A 12282-nucleotide genomic window follows, 5' to 3' on the forward strand; every position below is an offset into this window, starting at 1 on the left:
CTGAACAGACTTATTTATCAGAACCATGAGCCAAACATGAACGCCTGGTTTCAATTTTTTCAACACTAGACTAGGCTGATCTTCCTCCTGAGATAACGCTGGGTTAATCACAATTTAAGAAACCAGGCTGGTTTTCGTAAGAAGAATTTTAGAAATCTCGAACTTAAAGGGACTATAAGGAGTTTAAAAATGTTAAAATTAAGTATTTTCCTCCCCCTACATGTTCCTCCATGTCCTAATGTGTAGAATGAGCTCAGACCTGTTCACCACAACTGTCTCTGAAATCCTGTACGGTCACTCAAAAATGTGTCACTTCGGCCCGAATTGCCGTCATGCACGAGCTTAATATAGAAGGTGCAGTTACACATATGGCCTGAGGTGGCAGTAGTGAGTATAAAATGGCGAACTTGCATCCAGCCCCTTTAATGAGGCTCGGACTGTTAGCATTGGAGCAGCGCGAGCTACACGTCACACAAGGGCGGAGTCTACGGTGAAGATCCCGCCCTTATGCCCTTTTTAGGAACATGCTTCGTCAGAGCTGGGGAGGAGGAGCCTGTGAATCCGCCATGACTTCCCCCTCGACCGCGGTCATTATGGTAAACGGGGAGGAGTGAGCAGAAGACGTCCATTATTTTTTACAGTCTATGGCACCGACTTTAGTAAATATGACTTTTTTAGCAGTAGGTTCAGCATTTTTGGCTCATGAGTCTGAGAAATAAGTCGGTTCAATAACTCTCCGCTGAGTTTCACAAATATTGATGGATGTTTTTAAGAGGTTTTTTTTATGTTTTTCACTTCGCTTGTCACTTTCTCTTCAGTGTTTTTTTGTTGTTGTTTTTTTTGTACTTTCATTGCTCTTTTGTGACTTTTTCATCCTTGACTGTGTAGTATCTTCATTGATCCGGTTTGGTCTAAAAACAGTAAGTTCTTAAAAAGAGCAGATCTTCATTTCAGATGATCAGGATAAAAGTCTAAATATAAACGAGTCAGATCAGAGCAAACTAAAGATAAAAAAAAACACATCACTTAAAGACCGAGACTGTGGCGCCCTCTGCCGGAGCACAGAGACACTACACTCATAGGTCAAAAGGGAAGGAGTTTTTTTTTTTTTTTTTACTCCTTCCGTATAAATTGAAAGTAGTTTAGACCTGGTTTAATCCGGTTTGCTCCTCGTTGGATCATGGCTTATTCTTAGTCTAGTCCTGGTTTAAACCCACTTTAGGCTTTGCTTAGACCGAGTTTAGTCTTTTGGACCTGGTTTAGTCCTGGTTAAGGCCGATCTACACCTGGTTTGGATTGATCCTGATTTGAAAAGGGCGCTGCCTGGGGGAGCGCGGGGTAAGTTGAACTTTTATCTGTAAGAGAATAGATAAACGTGCAAGTTTGGCAAGTGAGTGAGTGAGTGTGTGAAGGTAGTGAGTAACTTTCCATGGCTTATAGTTCTTATGGTAATTCAAGGCATACAAAGTTGACTTCTGTTGTGATATTGGGCTATACAAAACCATTAAACTTGAAACTTGACATGTGATGCAATATTTATAGCTATATGCCTTTATGTTATTACCAATAGCAACATGTTCACATTTCAAATGTCAAATCAGTGTCATTTTCTTCATCATCACAATATCTCTGAAAACGGTCAATGATTTTTCTTTTTTCTCCTTAATAGTAATAATAATAATATTAAAAATAATAATAATAATAATAAAAATAATGATAATAATAATAATAATAATAAAAATAATAATAAAAACAATAATAATAATAAAATAATAATAAAAATAATAATAATAATAATAATAAAAATAATGATAATAATAATAATAATAATAATAATAATAATAAAAAATAATAATAAAAATAATAATAATAAAAATAATAATAAAAACAATAATAATAATAAAATAATAATAATAATAATAATAATAATAATAAATGATTATAAAAATAATTATAAATGAAAAAGAAAAAAAATATATATATATATATTTTTTTAATAACCACTTTGAGCCCCAGGCTACAATTCGGTGTGGCTTGATCATTAACATGCACTGTCCCTACCAAATAAATCAAATAAACATCTGTTCAGATTGTGAAAAGTTAGAGGGGTATATTCTGGCCCAGGGGGGTATAGTCTAGCCTGGGCTATTTTAAACCCCCGGGTATAGTTTGGCCTAGGCCAAACTATACCCGGGGGTTTAATATGGGCGGGGGTTAATTAGGCCTGTTACACCGGCTGCTCATGGGACACATGGAAAACTCACTTCTTCTCAAAGAGCGCACTCTTTTACACACACTCACAGCGCCCCCTGGTAGCATAACAGGTAAACAACACAACACGTAATACACAGCTATCACAATATAATAAGACTTTTCATTTGACAATAGTACAAAGTAAAAAAGGAACTAAAGAAGCAAATAAAGAAACAACCGCAACGTTTATCTTATCTTAACATGGTTTATATGCACAATCTCATAGTAAAATTATCAAGATTGCATCTACATTAAGGAAGATTAATGACTGAAACTCATATAGGGGAGGCCGGGTATGGTTGTGACACTTTTTGCTTCAGCGCCTGTTACTCACTGAATTTTTGAAATAGAATAGAATTTTTCTTAAACTATACAAAGAATTTTGTATAGTTTAAATGTTACGCAGTTACGACCGACCCCACGACCGGGGTAAATTGTAACAGATAAACAAAAGAAGCAAAAACAGAGGCCACGTCATGTGATCTGCTTCAAATTAAAGAACAATGCAGAACAATCTCTCTCTCTCTTACCTGCTGTGTTTTACAGGATCTGCTCAGTTTTACACAGCAGATCCCATGAGCCTTTGCAACGAGGAGTATCTGTCTGCAGCCTGCAAGACAAAGGCGTGTCGTGAAGTGATGTCACTGCACCAATTTCTCTTATGGATTATTCGAGCCTTAACCTGTCCTTGGCCCTAATATTAAAATACTTTGATTTCTAAAGCCTAATGATCACAGTTTCCAGCCTCATTGTCTGAGGGGACATTTTGAGCATAAACCTCTTGTAGACAGCAGTTACTCGTGGCGCGTGCGTTGCTTTGCGGTGTCGGGTAACGCGACGTCACGCGACTCACGCCTACAACTTAATGACAGGCCTCTGTCTTGCAGGCTGCAGCAATAATGTTTAGCTGCAGACCCGGAGCCGAGACAGATCTACCGTGAAAAGCGAATCCACCGTGATAGTGCGCCCTCTGCTGGTAAAGACAGATATACGAGGGTATTTAGCTCATGTTTTACAGTTGTATCGTTAGGATTATTTTGTGTAATTTAGAATGTGTTGACATGTAGCTTAGTTTAGGCAACATGTACTATTGTTTGGGTTATTTTATGAAATTAAAACTGTATGTTTTACTCCTTGTATTTTGTAGGATAGAGCCTTCGTTTGTTCAATAAGGGACAGAGACAATATTTTGGAACAAAATCAAATTTTTATTGTGGTAACGGCCATTGCTGTAATCAGTAAAGAAAGGAGAGAAATCATAGGTTAATAATGTTAGTTTGCAGATGCAAAAACAAAGTAAATTCAGTTTCAGTTTCAGTTTCAGTTTATTCGGTCAAAATTATGACAAAAGATTTACATTCAGTTAAGTATACTTCTTCATAACATAACATACAAAAATGACCGAAAAGGTATAGGCTGAAGCTAATGCTTATTTTGCCTACCCTTGTCTTTTTAAACTTACAGCACGTGTTTTTGTTAACTTTCCAACATAACATCAAACATTCAAAAGGATTTTATTATATATATACATATATATATGTATATATATACACATACACACATACATACATATATACATATACACATTTTAAAGTAAGTTGACAGTCTTAAACAGACTAGTAAACAGAATTAAGGTATTTTTCAAGTATAATACTTTTATACATTCTCTTTAGGTGGAAGAGAGAGGGACATGATTTGAGATCCTCTGTACAGTTATTCCAGAGATCGACCCCTTTAATGGAAACACAAAATCTCATGGTGTTTGTTTGAAATGTTTTCTTTACAAACATCTCCTCTGAGCTCATACCGGCTCTGTCTGACGGTGAACATATTTTGTAGTGTTTGTGACACAAGTTTATTTTTTACTTTGAACATCATTTTTATTGTATACAAATCTACTAAATCATAGAATTTCAATGTTTGCAGGTTTATGAATAGGGGATGGGTTGGTTGATTGTAGGTTGAGAATGTGATGGGGCGACAGTGGCACAGATGGTAGAGAGGGTCGTCTCGTGATCGGAAGGTCAGGGGTTCGAATCCCACCTCCTGAAAGTGCACATTGTTGTTGTCTCCTTGGGCAAGACACTTCACCCACATTGCCCCCAGTGTCTGCGTACATTGGTGTATGAATGAGAGTATGAATGGGTGAGTGGATCCTTGCTGTAAAGCGCTTTGAGTGCCTAATGTAGGTGGAAAAGCGCTATATAAGTTGAGACCATTTACCATTTATTGCCTTTTTTTGTAGGGTGAAAATTTTTTTTGTGTTTGATTTATAGGTATTTCCCCAAATTTCTAAACAGTAAGTGATATATGGCATGATTAATGAGTTATATATAAGAATTAAGCTTTCTTTGTTTAAAATATATCTGGATTTATATAATATCGCTATTGCTTTTGATAATTTCATTCTGATATTATTAATCTGTGACTTCCAATTTAGATCATGATCTATTATAACTCCAAGAAATGTGTTTTCATAAACTCGTTCTAAAGGCAGATTGTTGAGCATTAGGTTTACTTGGCTGTCAATTTTTCGGTTCGAGAAAATCATAAATTTTGTTTTCTTTATATTTAGAGACAATTTATTAATATCAAACCAGACTTTGAGGTTGTGTAACTCTCTCTCCACCATTTCTAGGAGCTGGTTTAGATCGTCACCAGAACTGTACAAGGTGGTGTCATCAGCAAACAAAACAGATCTTATCCTTTTTGAGACATTACATAGATCATTTATATAGAGAATAAATAATTTAGGTCCAAGAATGGATCCCTGTGGAATTCCACAGCTTACTTTCAACATTTTAGATTGTATATCATTTATTTGAACATATTGATACCGATTTTCTAAATAACTGTGCAACCATGTATAAGCTGATCCTCGAAATCCATATTTCTCTAATTTTTGTAAAAGGATATCATGATCTAAGGTATCGAAAGCCTTCTTCAGATCAATAAAAATACCTACAGTGTATTGTTTTGCATCAATTGCAGCGGATATATTCTCTATTAAGTCCATTACAGCCATTGAGGTGGAACGATTTTTTCTGAATCCATATTGATGGTCACTCAGAAGTTTATTTTTTTCTATATATTTATCTAGTCTCAGAACAAACACTTTTTCAATTATTTTGGAGAATTGGGGAAGTATTGAAATGGGTCTATAGTTTGCAAATGAGTGCTTGTCACCGTTTTTGAATATTGGAATAACTCTTGCAATTTTCATGCCATCTGGAAATATCCCAGTTTTAAATGACTGATTACATATAAATGCTAAAGGCTGTGCTATAGATGCAATTGTATTTTTGATTAATTTCATGTCTATTTCATTTACATCTTTGGATGTTTTCGATGTAAATTTACTAGCCAGTTTTACAATTTCTTCTTCGTCTGTAGGATTCAGATAAAACGAGTTCATATTTCTGTAAACAGCACTACCTGGATTTATATTGTCCCCGTGTTGGTCAATGGCTTTTGCCAGGTTATAACCCACATTCACAAAGTATTTATTAAACCCATTAACAATTTCGTGGATGGTTTCAAGTTTGGTGTTCTCATTTACAAAATATTTTGAAATTTCAGATTTTTTATGCCCTTCTTTTATGATTGTATTAATCACCGTCCATGTCCCTTTTATGTTTTGCTTTTGTTGTTCTAATAATTGATGAAAGTACTCTTTTTTTCTGTTCCTCATAATACTTACTAATTTATTTTTATACTTTTTATATTTGTTCTCTGCTTCTTCTGTTCTGACATTTATAAACTTTTTATACAGTTTTTTTTTGTCTTACAGGCATTTTCTAATCCTTTCGTTATCCATGGATTCTTCTTATGTTTATTACTTAATTTTGCTCTTTGCATGGGACAATTTTGGTTAAATAAATCAATGTATCTGCGCAAAAACATTTCATATGCCTGATTGGGATCAGACATAGAGTAAACGAGGTTCCAGTCTTCTTTGCTGAGGTCCCGTTTAAAATTTTGCAATGATTGTGGTGTCATATTTCGTTATATATTTCATATTTTGGCTCAGTTTCATTTCTTGAATTCAATTGGTTATGGAAGACAGCAAAAACAGGAAGATGATCACTTATGTGGCTTATCAGTAGACCTCCAACTATTTTACCCTCAATTTTATTTGAGAAAATATTATCTATCAAAGTAGTGGTGTCTATGGTAATCCTGCTAGGTTTACTGATAATTGGAAACAGAAACAGCATGTTACTATACATCATGTCAATGAAATCTGTGGTTTTGCTGTGAATTGAGGCATTGAGTAAATTTATATTAAAGTCCCCACACACTATTTGATCTTTTGCTGTAGTTGAATTGACCAGTTCATTAATTTTTTCATTGAAGATGTCAATAGAGGATCCTGGAGTTCTATATACACACGTGACTTGTACATTTTTAGATTTTTTTTTCACAATTTCCACCGTTATACATTCAAATGTGTTATCCAATGCTATTGATTTGTTTTCAACACATCGACATTGTAAAGCTGAGTCAACATATAAGGCAACTCCACCACCCCTCTTGCCCTTCCTATTTGTTGTAAATAATTCATAGCCATCTATTTGCACCTCAGTCATTTTATCATCGTCCAACCACGTTTCTGATACTGCTATGATGCTAAATTTGGAAAATAATTGCAGTAATTCTTTTATTTTATCTATATTTTTCCAAATACTCCTACTATTAAAATGAATAATGGAAAGATGTCCATCCATGTCCACTCCTTGGAACTGTTCCTCTGTATAATAATCACAGCTCGTATCTAGATCATTATAAAATTGTATTTCAGGGTCCAAGTCATGTTCCATGCGACTCATTTTATATGTTGTTTCGTCAAAGGTGTTTTAATGTAGTTTATACTGTTCGTGTGTTCACCTGTTCTCTTCTCCGCGGTGCGTAATCTGTGCGTCACAGGCGTTTTTCTCCCGTTGCACTCTCTGTTTAAAGTTACAGTGTTCATTTTCATCTGTCGGTCGTATCCAGAAAATAAATCCAAACGAAATTTCCCAAAACGAGTAAGAAATCCGATGGGTATCTCCACTGTCGTCCATATAATCCAACTCGAATGCGTTTTCTTGGCCTCGCACAGTTCAAACGTTAAGGTCCTTGATATTATCCGAAACATCCAAACAAAATCTTCATTTTTCATCCACATAAAGTCTTGGGTCATTTTCCACATGTAAGAATTGTTCATTTATACGGGTCCAAGTCTTTCAGATCTCTTATAGTAACGACTTTTGAGTCGAGTTGAGTGAAATTAAAGCCGCAAGCGGCATCGAACGGCCCTCGCGGGCCGTGCCTCCTTTAGCGCCTCCATTTTTAGCCTCTCCATGTGAACAATGGCTCCAGCCTGCAGAGGGCGTTAGCGCGCTCGTAATCTTTTTAATTTCACAAGCAGCATCAGACGGCCCTAACGGGCCGTACTTCCATGACCACTGTCCACAAGCTCCTGACAGGGGGCGCTAACGCGCTGTAATGTTGTATAACGTGAAATGTATGTGTCAGCCCCATTAGGATTACATGGGGGGCCCCGGGCGTCACCATGGCAACACCGTAAAAAAATACGGTATGGGTCCCATTGGCTTTTTGGATCGGGACGCCATTACCTACTTTTGTACAGAATTTCATCCATTTCCGACAAACACATTTTTTTCCCATAATGCAATTTTTATTCTGCACCTGAAGGGGGCGCTATCGTGCCCAATGTCACTTTTTCACATTTGTTGTGTCCAGGGGTGAAAGGTTAATAAAATGTATATTTCCGATTTTTAATCGGAGTTTGTTTGTGCAAATGGGAGCAATTTTTAGTTTACGATGAATTGCAAAATTCTACGCAAAGATAAAACCATAAAACATGGCAAAAAAATGTGGGTACCTTTTGATGCCCCACATCTCGAGATGAGCTGGAGCGATTTTGAGCTCATTTGGTCAAACGTCCTAGGAGAGTTCGTTAAAATGCGACGTCAGCGAAAACGCTGACTCAGCATTTTCCAGACTTCCTGTCAAAAGTGCGGACTTCCGGTTTGTCAGGGGGCGTGGCCACAATAATATTTTTTTTGTTTGTCGTCACATGAGGAATGTCTGTACCGAATCTCGTCGCTCTACAACAAAGTTGACGTTGGCCCCTCCCCCATTGGCGCAATGTATTTGGACTTTTGTAGGTGGCGCTGTTGCGCCATTCCCCCAATATGAAACATGCATTTAAATAAATTTTTCACCGGACCTGAATTTTGGGCAAAGTTTGGTGAGTTTTCAACAATGTTCAAGGGGTCAAACTCCTGCTCAAAGAGCAGAAGAAGAAGAAAGAAAGAAAAATAATAATATTTTTTACAAAAACAATATCGTCGCAAAAGCAACGATATCATATTATACATTTTTGGAAAGCTCTCAACGATCCGCACGCAACCGTGGGGCTCTGAGGTGGATGATGAGTGCGAAGCTCACTATACAGTATACCCCCATTCACACTATAAACCCCCATTCATTTTAATGCAATAGTATAGTATAAAGGGCCCACACCTCCGGTGTGGACTGTCACTCTTTTACACGGTGGACATTAATGTGTAAAATGTGTAAAAATCAAATGTTGTAATTCTGGGCTAAAAATGATAATAATAATAAAAATGATAATAATAATAACTAGAAATGCAATGGCTGCGCCATTGCGATTGACTGCGGAAATGCGGGAAGCGAATGCAGAAATTGCATAATCAAATTTGCATAAACTGTATAAACTGCATAAAGTGGTAAAATACATGAATGGGTTAATTTGCATAAATCCTAAATGGCATAAACTCTTTAAAATGCATAAATCCTAAATGGCATAAACTCTTAAGTTGCAAAAACGCTTTAAAATGCATAAAGTGGTTAAATCCCACAAAGTGGTTAATTTGCATAAATTATTAATATTGCATAAACTTTTTATATTCCATAAACTGGTCAAACTGTTGAAATGGCCTCAGTGCTTGATTGGCAGAAGCACAAATGGCTGAAAGGCCTGGAGTCGCCCCATTGGCTGGATTCCCACATACACACTAATGCAAAAATTTCAAACCCCCGTATAAAAAAACTGGAAAACTGCAGAAGGCCAATTTTTTCTCAAAACCCACAAGTTGCAGAAGCTGAACATGCACAAAGTGCAGAAATTGCATAAAATGCAGAAAAAAGTGCAGAAAAGCATGGATTTGCGGCAGCCCCATTATAAGTCAATGGGAAAAATCTCCGACATTTCGGCCGATTGCGGAAAAACCGTAAGTTGCAGAAGTCCCGAAAGTAATAGCACCTTCTCCTCAACATGCGGAACATTTTGATGCATAACTTGCATAAATTGCACAAAGCATGAAGGTGCTGAAAGCTCTAGAAAATCGGGAAAAAGATGGAAGAGGAATAATAACTAGAAATGCAATGGTAGCGCCATTGCGATTGACTGCGGAATTGCAGGAAGCGAATGCAGAAATTGCATAAACTGTTCAAATTGCATAAAATGTCATGTTGCATAAACTGCATAAAGTGGTAAAATGCATGAATGGGTTATTTTGCATAAATTATGTAAATTGCATAAACTCTTTAAAATTCATAAATCCTAAATGGCATAAACTCTTAAGTTGCATAAACGGTTTAAAATGCATTAACTGGTTAAATCCCATAAAGTGGTTAATTTGCATAAATTGTTAATATTGCATACACTTTTATATTCCATAAACTGGTCAAACTGTTGAAATGGCCTCAGTGCTTGATTGGCAGAAGCACAAATGGCTGAAAGGCCTGGAGTCACCCCATTGGCTGGATTCCCCCATACACACCAATGCAAAAATTTCAAACTCTCATATAAAAAAACTGGAAAACTGCAGAAGGACAATTTTTTCTCAAAACCCACAAGTTGCAGAAGCTGAACATGCACAAAGTGCAGAAATTGCATAAAATGCAGAAAAAAGTGCAGAAAAGCATGGATTTGCGGCAGCCCCATTATAAGTCGATGGGAAAAATCTCCGACATTTTGGTCGATTGCGGAAAAACCATAAGTTGCAGAAGTCCCAAAAGTAATAGCACCTTCTCCTCAACATGCGGAACGTTTTGATGCATAACTTGCATAAATTGCACAAAGCATGAAGGTGCTGAAAGCTCTAGAAAATCGGGAAAAAGATGGAAGAGGAATAATAATAAAGAACATGAAAACCAATAATTGACTGCGGAAGAATTCCGCAGTCAATCAATAAAGAACATGAAAACCAATAATTGACTGCGGAAGAATTCCGCAGTCAATCAATAATAATAATAATACGGTCAAAACTAGTCTGGAATGACATATACATGTAACAATGTGCCATTAATAATGGTGCCATAACTTTTTGTCCAGGCCAAGATTCTTTAAAATTAAAATATGCAATAATTTGCCACAGAAAGTAAAAGGAACCCGTAATACATCATTATGAATAAATTATATATTTACTTTACAGCCTGCAATTGCATTTTTGGGTAGCATGTGATTGGGATTATTTATTGTTTTTACTCATTTACAACTAGCATAAACGCCATCTTAAGCAGAAAATGAATGTGTCATGTTATCTTTATCAAACAACATTAATGTGTCATGTTAGCTTTAAAACAACATTAATGTGTCATGTTAGCTTTATCAAACAACATTAATGTGTCATGTTAGCTTTAAAACAACATTAATGTGTCATGTTAGCTTCAAAACAACATTAATGTGTCATGTTAGCTTTAAAACAACATTAATGTGTCATGTTAGCTTTATCAAACAACATTAATGTGTCATGTTAGCTTTAAAACAACATTAATGTGTCATGTTAGCTTTATCAAACAACATTAATGTGTCATGTTAGCTTTAAAACAACATTAATGTGTCATGTTAGCTTTAAAACAACATTAATGTGTCATGTTAGCTTTAAAACAACATTAATGTGTCATGTTATCTTTATCAAACAACATTAATGTGTCATGTTAGCTTAAAACAACATTAATGTGTCATGTTAGCTTTAAAACAACATTAATGTGTCATGTTATCTTTAAAACAACATTAATGTGTCATGTTAGCTTTAAAACAACATTAATGTGTCATGTTAGCTTTAAAACAACATTAATGTGTCATGTTATCTTTATCAAACAACATTAATGTGTCATGTTAGCTTAAAACAACATTAATGTGTCATGTTAGCTTTAAAACAACATTAATGTGTCATGTTATCTTTAAAACAACATTAATGTGTCATGTTAGCTTCAAAACAACATTAATGTGTCATGTTAGCTTAAAACAACATTAATGTGTCATGTTAGCTTTAAAACAACATTAATGTGTCATGTTAGCTTTAAAACAACATTAATGTGTCATGTTAGCTTTAAAACAACATTAATGTGTCATGTTAGCTTTAAAACAACATTAATGTGTCATGTTAGCTTTAAAACAACATTAATGTGTCATGTTAGCTTTAAAACAACATTAATGTGTCATGTTATCTTTAAAACAACATTAATGTGTCATGTTAGCTTCAAAACAACATTAATGTGTCATGTTAGCTTTAAAACAACATTAATGTGTCATGTTAGCTTTAAAACAACATTAATGTGTCATGTTAGCTTTAAAACAACATTAATGTGTCATGTTAGCTTTAAAACAACATTAATGTGTCATGTTATCTTTAAAACAACATTAATGTGTCATGTTAGCTTTAAAACAACATTAATGTGTCATGTTAGCTTTAAAACAACATTAATGTGTCATGTTATCTTTAAAACAACATTAATGTGTCATGTTAGCTTTAAAACAACATTAATGTGTCATGTTAGCTTTAAAACAACATTAATGTGTCATGTTATCTTCATCAAACAACATTAATGTGTCATGTTAGCTTTAAAACAACATTAATGTGTCATGTTAGCTTTAAAACAACATTAATGTGTCATGTTAGCTTTAAAACAACATTAATGTGTCATGTTATCTTCATCAAACAACATTAATGTGTCATGTTAGCTTTAAAACAACATTAATGTGTCATGTTA

This window comes from Gobius niger (assembly GCF_951799975.1).
Source record: "Gobius niger genome assembly, contig: SCAFFOLD_108, whole genome shotgun sequence".
Classification (NCBI taxonomy): domain Eukaryota; kingdom Metazoa; phylum Chordata; class Actinopteri; order Gobiiformes; family Gobiidae; genus Gobius; species Gobius niger.